This window comes from Microcebus murinus, chromosome 6 (assembly GCF_040939455.1).
Source record: "Microcebus murinus isolate Inina chromosome 6, M.murinus_Inina_mat1.0, whole genome shotgun sequence".
Classification (NCBI taxonomy): Eukaryota; Metazoa; Chordata; class Mammalia; order Primates; family Cheirogaleidae; genus Microcebus; species Microcebus murinus.
The window spans coordinates 45,964,013-45,972,166 of NC_134109.1; positions in this window are offsets into that span (position 1 = coordinate 45,964,013).

Here is an 8,154-nt window from a genome sequence, read left to right on the forward strand (position 1 = left end):
AGCTTATGACCCCAGGTCACTGCAAGAAGCAGGGGAAGCCCAGACAGAAATAGGGATATAGCATATTAGAGCTGACATAGAAAAATTAAGCAGAGAAGGCAGGTACAACCTTGTAAAGGAAGAAATAGAGGGAAAGATATAAATGTTTCTACTTGTTCATTCATTCATTTAATATGCCACCTCATTCTGCAATGGATCTGAAACCATTTATAAAATTACACAGAATATAAATAGATAAATGAATTGGTAGATTAAAAAAATAAGCATAGGAAACATTAAATCCAGATGTGACATTATTAATAGCACATGGGTTTGCATACTGTAGATACCATATTGCATGTTACTAGAGTTACGGTGTAAATTTGGCGTAGACTTCTTAATGACCTGCACAGACACAAAAGCACTACCGGTAGAGGATTGCCAGCATCCATAAAAATGAATCTGCTGTTCAGGAGAAGCACAGCTTTTCATGACACTGAAACGTGCGTGCTTTCCTGTGCTCACAGAAAGAGGACACAATGTTGTAACAGATGATGTACTCCCTTGTCTAACCCAGCAGGGATTTGTGATGGAGAAAATTTATTACTAGATGAATGTTACCAGCTTTCCCCCGCCTCTGACTCCTTAAGAGTTTTTTGGGTTTGCTTATTCAGTTTCTTCTCTTCCTCTACCATTTGAAGACAATTTTGCCTTTGCAGACTTTTTTCCCCCTGGATTTTGTTGATGACTAATTGAGAGGAAAGGGAGAGGAATGAGAAGCCAAGATATGTGTGAACTGGGGCTGGGAGAAGGGCCCTTTAAGACGTTTTAGGAGGACAGTTTGTTTTGGGAAAGCCATGAGGTATAAAAAAAAAGCCATGAGGCATAAAACAAGAACAAAATGACTTTAAGAAACAGTTATAACAGTGGTTATATACCTTTTATGGTGTTTGAAAAATACTAGTCAGGGATGTCTTTATTTTGAAATCTTAGCTGGTTGCTGGAGTTTTTTCCATGAATGCAGGCACCATTCTGAGACTGGAGGATGCAGGCCATAGTTTTGTTATGGACGTATGAAAGGGTTGCTGTGTGTTAGACTTAAATCATCACTGCAGGTATGAGCAGAGAGCACAGCTTCCCTCTGACTGTTAGGCCAAGACCATAGTTGGTCTTGAAACTTTGGAATAGGAGCCAATCAAACTTAAGACTTGATCCACTTGGAGTTGCAAATTAAAGGATAATGTGCTGGTACGTGGTCTAAATAAAGATTGTTTCATTGGAAACAAAACAAAAGAAAACAAGACAAGAACTCACACAAAATGCTTAACTTGAAATTTGTTTCCATATTAATATATATGAATGCTCACTTTCTTAAGAAAACTCCAAGTAAACATGTATAGCGAGATCCACACTCTACATGGTTGGGATTGTCCAGTGGCACATTTAATTATAGGAAATTTTAAAATTTGAGGACATTTCTTTGTGAGGGCTACAAAATATGAGTGTTCCTACCTCTGCTTTCTCTGCTTTCACCTCTCCCCCAAAAGACTCTGGTTTGGGCTGTTTAGTTTTTTCCTCCTCTCTTGTTTTCTGAGCAGGATCCTGTGGTTGGTAGACTAGTTTTTCTGAGGTTTCATGATGAAGAATTGATAGGAAAGGGTATGGTATGGTGTGATGGTTACTCTTATGTGTCAACTTGACTGGGCTAAGGGATGCCCAGACAGCTGGTAATACATCATTTCTGGGAGTGTCTGTGAGGGTGTTTCTGGACAAGATCAGCATTTGAATCAGTAAACTGAGTGAACAAGATGCCCTCACCAATGTGAGCAGGCATCATCCACCCCATCGAGGGCCTAACTAGAACCAAAAGGCAGAGGAAGGATGAATGTGCTCTCTCTGTTTAGACTGGGACGTCCATCTCCTCCTGCCCTCGGGCATCAGTGCTCCTGTTTCTCAGGCTTTCAGATTTGGACTGAATTACATCGCTGGCTTTCCCAGGTCTCCAGTTTATAGACAGCAGATGTGAGACTTTTCAGTCTCCATAATCATGTGAGCCAATTCCCATAAAAAAATCTCACGTATATATTTATATTCAATTGGTTCTGTTTTTCTGGAGAACTCTGACTAATACAGATGGAGAAAGATAATGGGTAGGCAAGTTAGGACAAGTCAGGAATTTTTCCAAAGATTTGAGAGTTGAGAGACTCTGTAGGAACCGTGGGGTCTTGCGTGATGTTTGAACACAAGTGGTGTTTTTTTCTGGTAGTTTTATTTATTGCTTTTTACAACTTTATTGAGGTATAATTGACATACAATAAATCACACATATTTAAACTATTTGATAAGTTTTGATATAGGTGTACATTCCTGAAAATACCACTACAATCAAGATGATGAACTTATAGATGAGATTTTAAGAAATATTGCTGTGAAGTGAGTATCATGTTCATGGTGTTTAAGAAACACAAGGTAAGAGTCTGAATTATTTTGAAATTACATTTTGGTTGCTGAACTATGTTTCTTTGACTAGAACTCGACTCAGATTCTGGCCCATTGCTTCAGTAGAGTTACCTTATAGTACAAAATTTAGACGGCTGTTTCTTTAATGTTCTTCAGTTGAAAATATAACCTCAAAATGTAATTTTATGGTTGATGGATGGCTTAGGAGGGAGAAGGAGGCATTTGATTACATCCATGGTTTCTAGACAGTTTGCTTCAGCCAAGGGCAAAGTTGCTAATCTCCAGTAGAATGATGGATTATATGCCTTTTGGCACACTCCATTCTTGCAGCTGAGCTCTGGAAAAGTCTTGGACTACAGAGAGTTGAAAGCTGTAGTATTTAGCAAAAACTTGGAGTGGGATATCCTGGGTTGCTAATTAAAGCCACATCCAAATGTTCTGGCAATCAATAGAGCCAAGGGTAGGATTACGATCTTCTTATTGGAATTGAGGAACCTGACCGGGATCATCATCTGAATAAGCATCTACTTCATCTCTGCATGGAAGAATCAAAATCATCCTTAGGAAACATTTCTGAGTCTACTCTAACTTACAGATATGTGAGCAATCAAGACTCCAGGACTCCAAAGTTCTGTGGCACAGAATAGATCATTTTAGATTGGAAAATTTTAAAGAAGATAATATTAATTTCCCACCAAAGTCATAGAAAAATCTAAATAAAATTCTCATAAAACTTCAGTGTGCCTTTCTAGTGATCTCATCAATACAAATTAATTATAAGTTGTATCCCTTTATAAAGCAGTTAATTTGACCTGTTATATCAAGTTGCTTTCAACTGCAAGTAACAGAGACCCTAACTCAACTAGCCCAAACAACGAAGGATCTATTAACCCTAGTAGCAAATACACAGCTTGGGCATCTTCAGGTTTGGTTAGTTTAGTGGCTAAACGACATCCTTAAGAATCCAGTATCTGCCCAGCTTTCTGCTATACCTCCTCAGGATGTCAGCCTCATTTTTAGACTGACTCTCCTCCTAGTCACAAGGTGGCTGCAGAAACTCCAAGCATCCCATTTTCCCTCGACAACATCCAGTGACAATGAAGTCATTCCTCATTCTTGTTTACCTTTTATCAGGTATAATCTTTCCCCAGAGTCCCTCAGCTGGCTCTCCTTCATATCTCACTGGCCAGCTGGTATCATGTGTCCATGCCCAAACGAATAACTAGCAAGATGAATGAGAGTACCATGACAGACTTAGACTAATTAGGGTCTAATACTGGGCTGCTGCAGGGCAGATGGCTATTGAAACAAAGTCAGGATTCTGCTAACAAAGATAATGGGGCGAGTAACCACATCTGCCATGCAGAATTATAGTTATAATCTGATTGGCTATTAAAAACATATGCCATAGATGATGATTTTCTTTCAGATTCATTCTTAAGCCATTCTTTCTGGTGAAAACTTATTGGGACTAATAATCTATAAAGACCACTCCTAGGCTGGGTGTGGTGGCTCACGCCTGTAATCCTAACACTCTGGGAGGCCGAGGCAGGTGGATCAATTAAGGTCAGGAGTTCGAAACCAGCCTGAGCAAGAGCGAGACCCCGTTTCTACTAAAAAATAGAAAGAAATTAATTGGACAACTTAGAATATATAGAAAAAATTAGCCAGGCATGGTGGTGCACGCCTGCAGTCCCAGCTACTCAGGAGGCTGAGGCAGGAGGATCACTTGAGCCAGGAGTTTGAGGTTGCTGTGAGCTAAGCTGATGCCACAGCACTCTAGCCTGCTGTAGAGTATCCATACGTTGAGTCTCCTTCCTTCCTTGCCTTCCTATTCTTGCCCTTCACTCCTGCTTCCTAAGATTCCAGCCCCTGCCAGAGCAGTGAGATATATGCAGCTTCAGTCTCTGCTTTCTCTGCTAAGGCAGTAAAGTAGCTCAACCTAAAATCTCTAAAATCTACTGGCTCCTTGTATAAAATAGAAGTTTAAGAAGTTGAGGTTCATAATTTATAAAGGAGGAAACTGACACAGAGTTTACAGTAGATAGTAATAGATATTTTTAACAAATAAATGTAATTTGGGAGGATGAGAAGAATTCCTTATTTAAAATAGGATAGGCTAAACTTGGTACTCCTAGGAGGGAGGTGTAGATGTGGGAGGTGAGGGGTGTGATTTATTCATCTTCTTAGGACTAGCACTTCCTTCATGCTTAATGTACAGTAGATGCTCAAAATACACTTGCTGAGTGAAAAGAAGAATAATGGACATTTTGAAGTGGGGACAATGATGTATGTTTAGAGAGCAGTTTAAAGGTGGGAGACAAGAGGAAGACGGCATTGCCTGGCTGGCTCTGTGATCTTGAATAAATGACATTGTCACTGCCTTGAAATATTCATTAATTTCTGAAGATCAGTGATCTTGATTCCTTCTCTGTAGGAGGAGATCCATTTAAGGGCTACTAGTTCTTAACATTGTGTGATTCGGGAGTTCTCCAGGCTTTTCGGAGAAGGGGGGAGGCAAAGAGGACTGGGTGAGTGGGAAAAGCTGGTAGGGTTTCTCTGGTGAGTGTTGGGGTGAGCACAGGAAGGGTGGTCGACAGGGTTCCGAGCAGCAATGAGTACCAAGCTAGGCTGGCCTGAGCCCAGCCAGGCCCCGCAGCCTGAGCTGACAAGTGGGAAAAGTCCAAGGCTGGGGAGACCCAGACAAGGCAGATTGGGACTGTGACCTGTGGAGCCAGGCCCTGGGGTCCAGCCTCTGAGTGGGGAGAAGTGAATCCAGATGAGGTTGGTGTTGATGGAAAGCAGAAGTGGACGGGTGTCCCTGTAAGGGAATTTGGTTCAAGGTCAGTCTGAAGGAGAAGAATTCACAAAGTCAATTCAGAGAAGGAGACTTGAAATTTAAGATCTTGGAAGTGAAAAATTCCAGTCACTGTGTGGACTGGGAAAAGTTGCTCTTGGAAGGAAGTTAAAAAAATATATAAAAATGTAAACTCTACACACACAGTTAATCAACAAGCTGCACAACCGCAGAAAAAGGATTTCACCTCTTGGGTCCTGTCAGTAGAACCAAGTGTAATTCTGAGGTCCTGTTTGGGGCAGTGGTGCAGCTCATGTCCCGATGTGCCAGGGAAATTCTGCATAAGAATAAAGAGGCAGCTGCCCATAGAGCAGCTTGCACTTTGCCCTGCTCTGGTGAGGGTGCAGTGCACGTGTTATGTCGGCAGTCCCTCCGGCAAAAAGAGGAGGCAGATGGTGGGGATAAAGAGGAAGTGGGAGAACTTACCCAACGCTGGAGGACCTTCCAGGGGCCATCCCTTCCACATCCTTCTTTCACCAGCTGATGGGGTGTGGCTTCCGGGCTCCGCCACGTCTGCTCTCTCCTTTTCCTGCCGCACCTTCTGCATGCCCTGGCAGCAGAGCAAGGAATGAATGGACAGCCCTTCCCCCAGCTGCAGGGGGCCAAGGGCAGCGACAGGGGGCTGACCAGATACTCCCTTCGTGATACGGGAGCCGAAGGGGAACTTGGGTGTGGACAGAGTCCAAGCCCGGTGGTTGTCTGGGCTATCCCTGTCCTACAGTGAGAGTGATGTAGGGCCTAAGCCCTCCATTCACATGCCTCTGAGCTACAGATTTGTATATTTGAATAATATTTCTTCTCTGTGTTCTGTGCCCTTGGGTATTTTGAAGTCTGTAATATCACAAGTTTTTAACTACTTCTTTTTTTTTTTTTTCTAAACAAAAAGGATGAGGGCCTTAAGATATTCGTAGGGAGGAAGATTCTCTTCTTGGCATTGTATCAAATTCTTTCCTATGGGGGAGGACTGTGGAGGCAGGGTGGGGTAGGTTCAAAAAGTTTCTAACATGTTCTGGCTTTGGGCCCAACATTGTTGAAAAATGCTCAGAGGAGACTTAGAGCACTTGGGGTTTTTGCTTTAAAACTGTCTTTGTTTAGATGTTCACATTTGTTTAAATATTTTCTGAAACAAAAACAATAAAGGAACTTGAATAGAATTTTTTCCCCCCACAAAACAAATTCCTTCCCAATATAGGCCAAAGAGTTCACTCTGAAATCATATTCATGTCTTTATTAAGTATCACTCAAAGGAAGTGAAATATATAGGACCCACCCGATATTTAAAATACTCCAGACTTTTTAACAACAATAGTAGTAACTATTGTCATCTACTATTTAATGTTACTATTTGCTAGGTCCTGGTTTAAGTGTTTCACATGCCTTCCATCACTAGATCTTTCTAATAGTCCTTTAAACTAAATATGATACTATTATCCCCATTTTCCAGGTGAGGAACTAGTCCCTCGGGGGCTGAAAAGGCTTCTCCAGGGGATACTGGTAAATGTCAGAGCTTGGATGCAAACCTAGATTTGTTTGACTTCAAACAAGATCTGTATCAGTGTGTTCTGGCGAATGTTTAACCACCAGCTCTCTGGTAGGGAAGGGGAGGCCTGCTTTATAGTGTTTGCTGGTTTAGCATGATATAAATATTCTCACCATGATTGATTTCAAGCTACCAACTTGACTTCAGAGTTGGGAAGAAACTTGAACACAGAGTTAGGAAGAAATGCACAAAATTGACGCTTGCTGGTACCAGCCGCCCCCAGCACACTACACATTACCTTGTGTGTTATATTGTCATCAAATACATTTTGGGGGCTGGAGCAAATTTGTGTCACCCTGTAGGTTGGTGGCAAATCCATCGTCATTCTACTCTTTGTATCCCCATAACTTGTTCCTACAGGGTGCCTTCTCAGAACACTGCTGTGGAGACTTAATCCAGCCAGGCACTGCCCTAAAGGCTTTCTGGGTGATTTCTCACTTGATTTTCCCTACAGCCATTTCGAGGGGACTGCCATTGTTTTCCTATTTCACAAAATAAGGAAACACAGGCTCAGAGAGTTTAAGTGATTTGGTGAAAGTCACACAGCGCACAAATGAGGGAGTGGCATGGCTAGACTAAGGCTGGACCTAAGTGTATGAACCATGTAGACAATGAGCTTTTGGGGAGGAACTGAGAAATAAATAGGGACTGGAGAGAAGTAATGTTAGTTGAATAAGACTGGACATAGATGAAGTTTTTATCTACATAATGCCAAAAAATATATCAGTGACCTGATACCTACATTAAGAACCATTCAGCTTTATTTATTAAAACAAATCAAGTTCACATGTAATCTGAATAAAGCATTTCAAAATCCACTGTATGCACACTGGTGAAGATACAGACTTCAAACACTCAAGCAATGTTCTTCTGATACAATGATCTATTGGGAAAGATACTTTTTTCCAGTTTTCAAAACTAGGGCCAATTATTTAGTGAAATTGGATTTACAGTGAGATTTGTGTCCTTTTAGAGAGGAATTATCTGCACTTTTCTTTAATATCTGTAAAGATTTCTTTATTGCTACCAGATCAACTAATATTCAGTTTCTAACAATTGTTTCTATTATATCGGGATATTAAGGGACTAGGTATACAGTCCTCTCTAATGTACAACTGGTTAAATAATACATTTCTAAAATTCAAAGACTGTGGAAGAATGATACCCTGAACAACTACCTCATGCATGACTTAGAACACTAAGGCAGTCACAAAAACCATCTCTTTTTAGTTTTTTTTTTAATGCATCCTACATTTCAGTGCCTTAATCTTCTACAGAAAAGTTGATATGAATGATGCCTACCTAATATAGAAAAGTC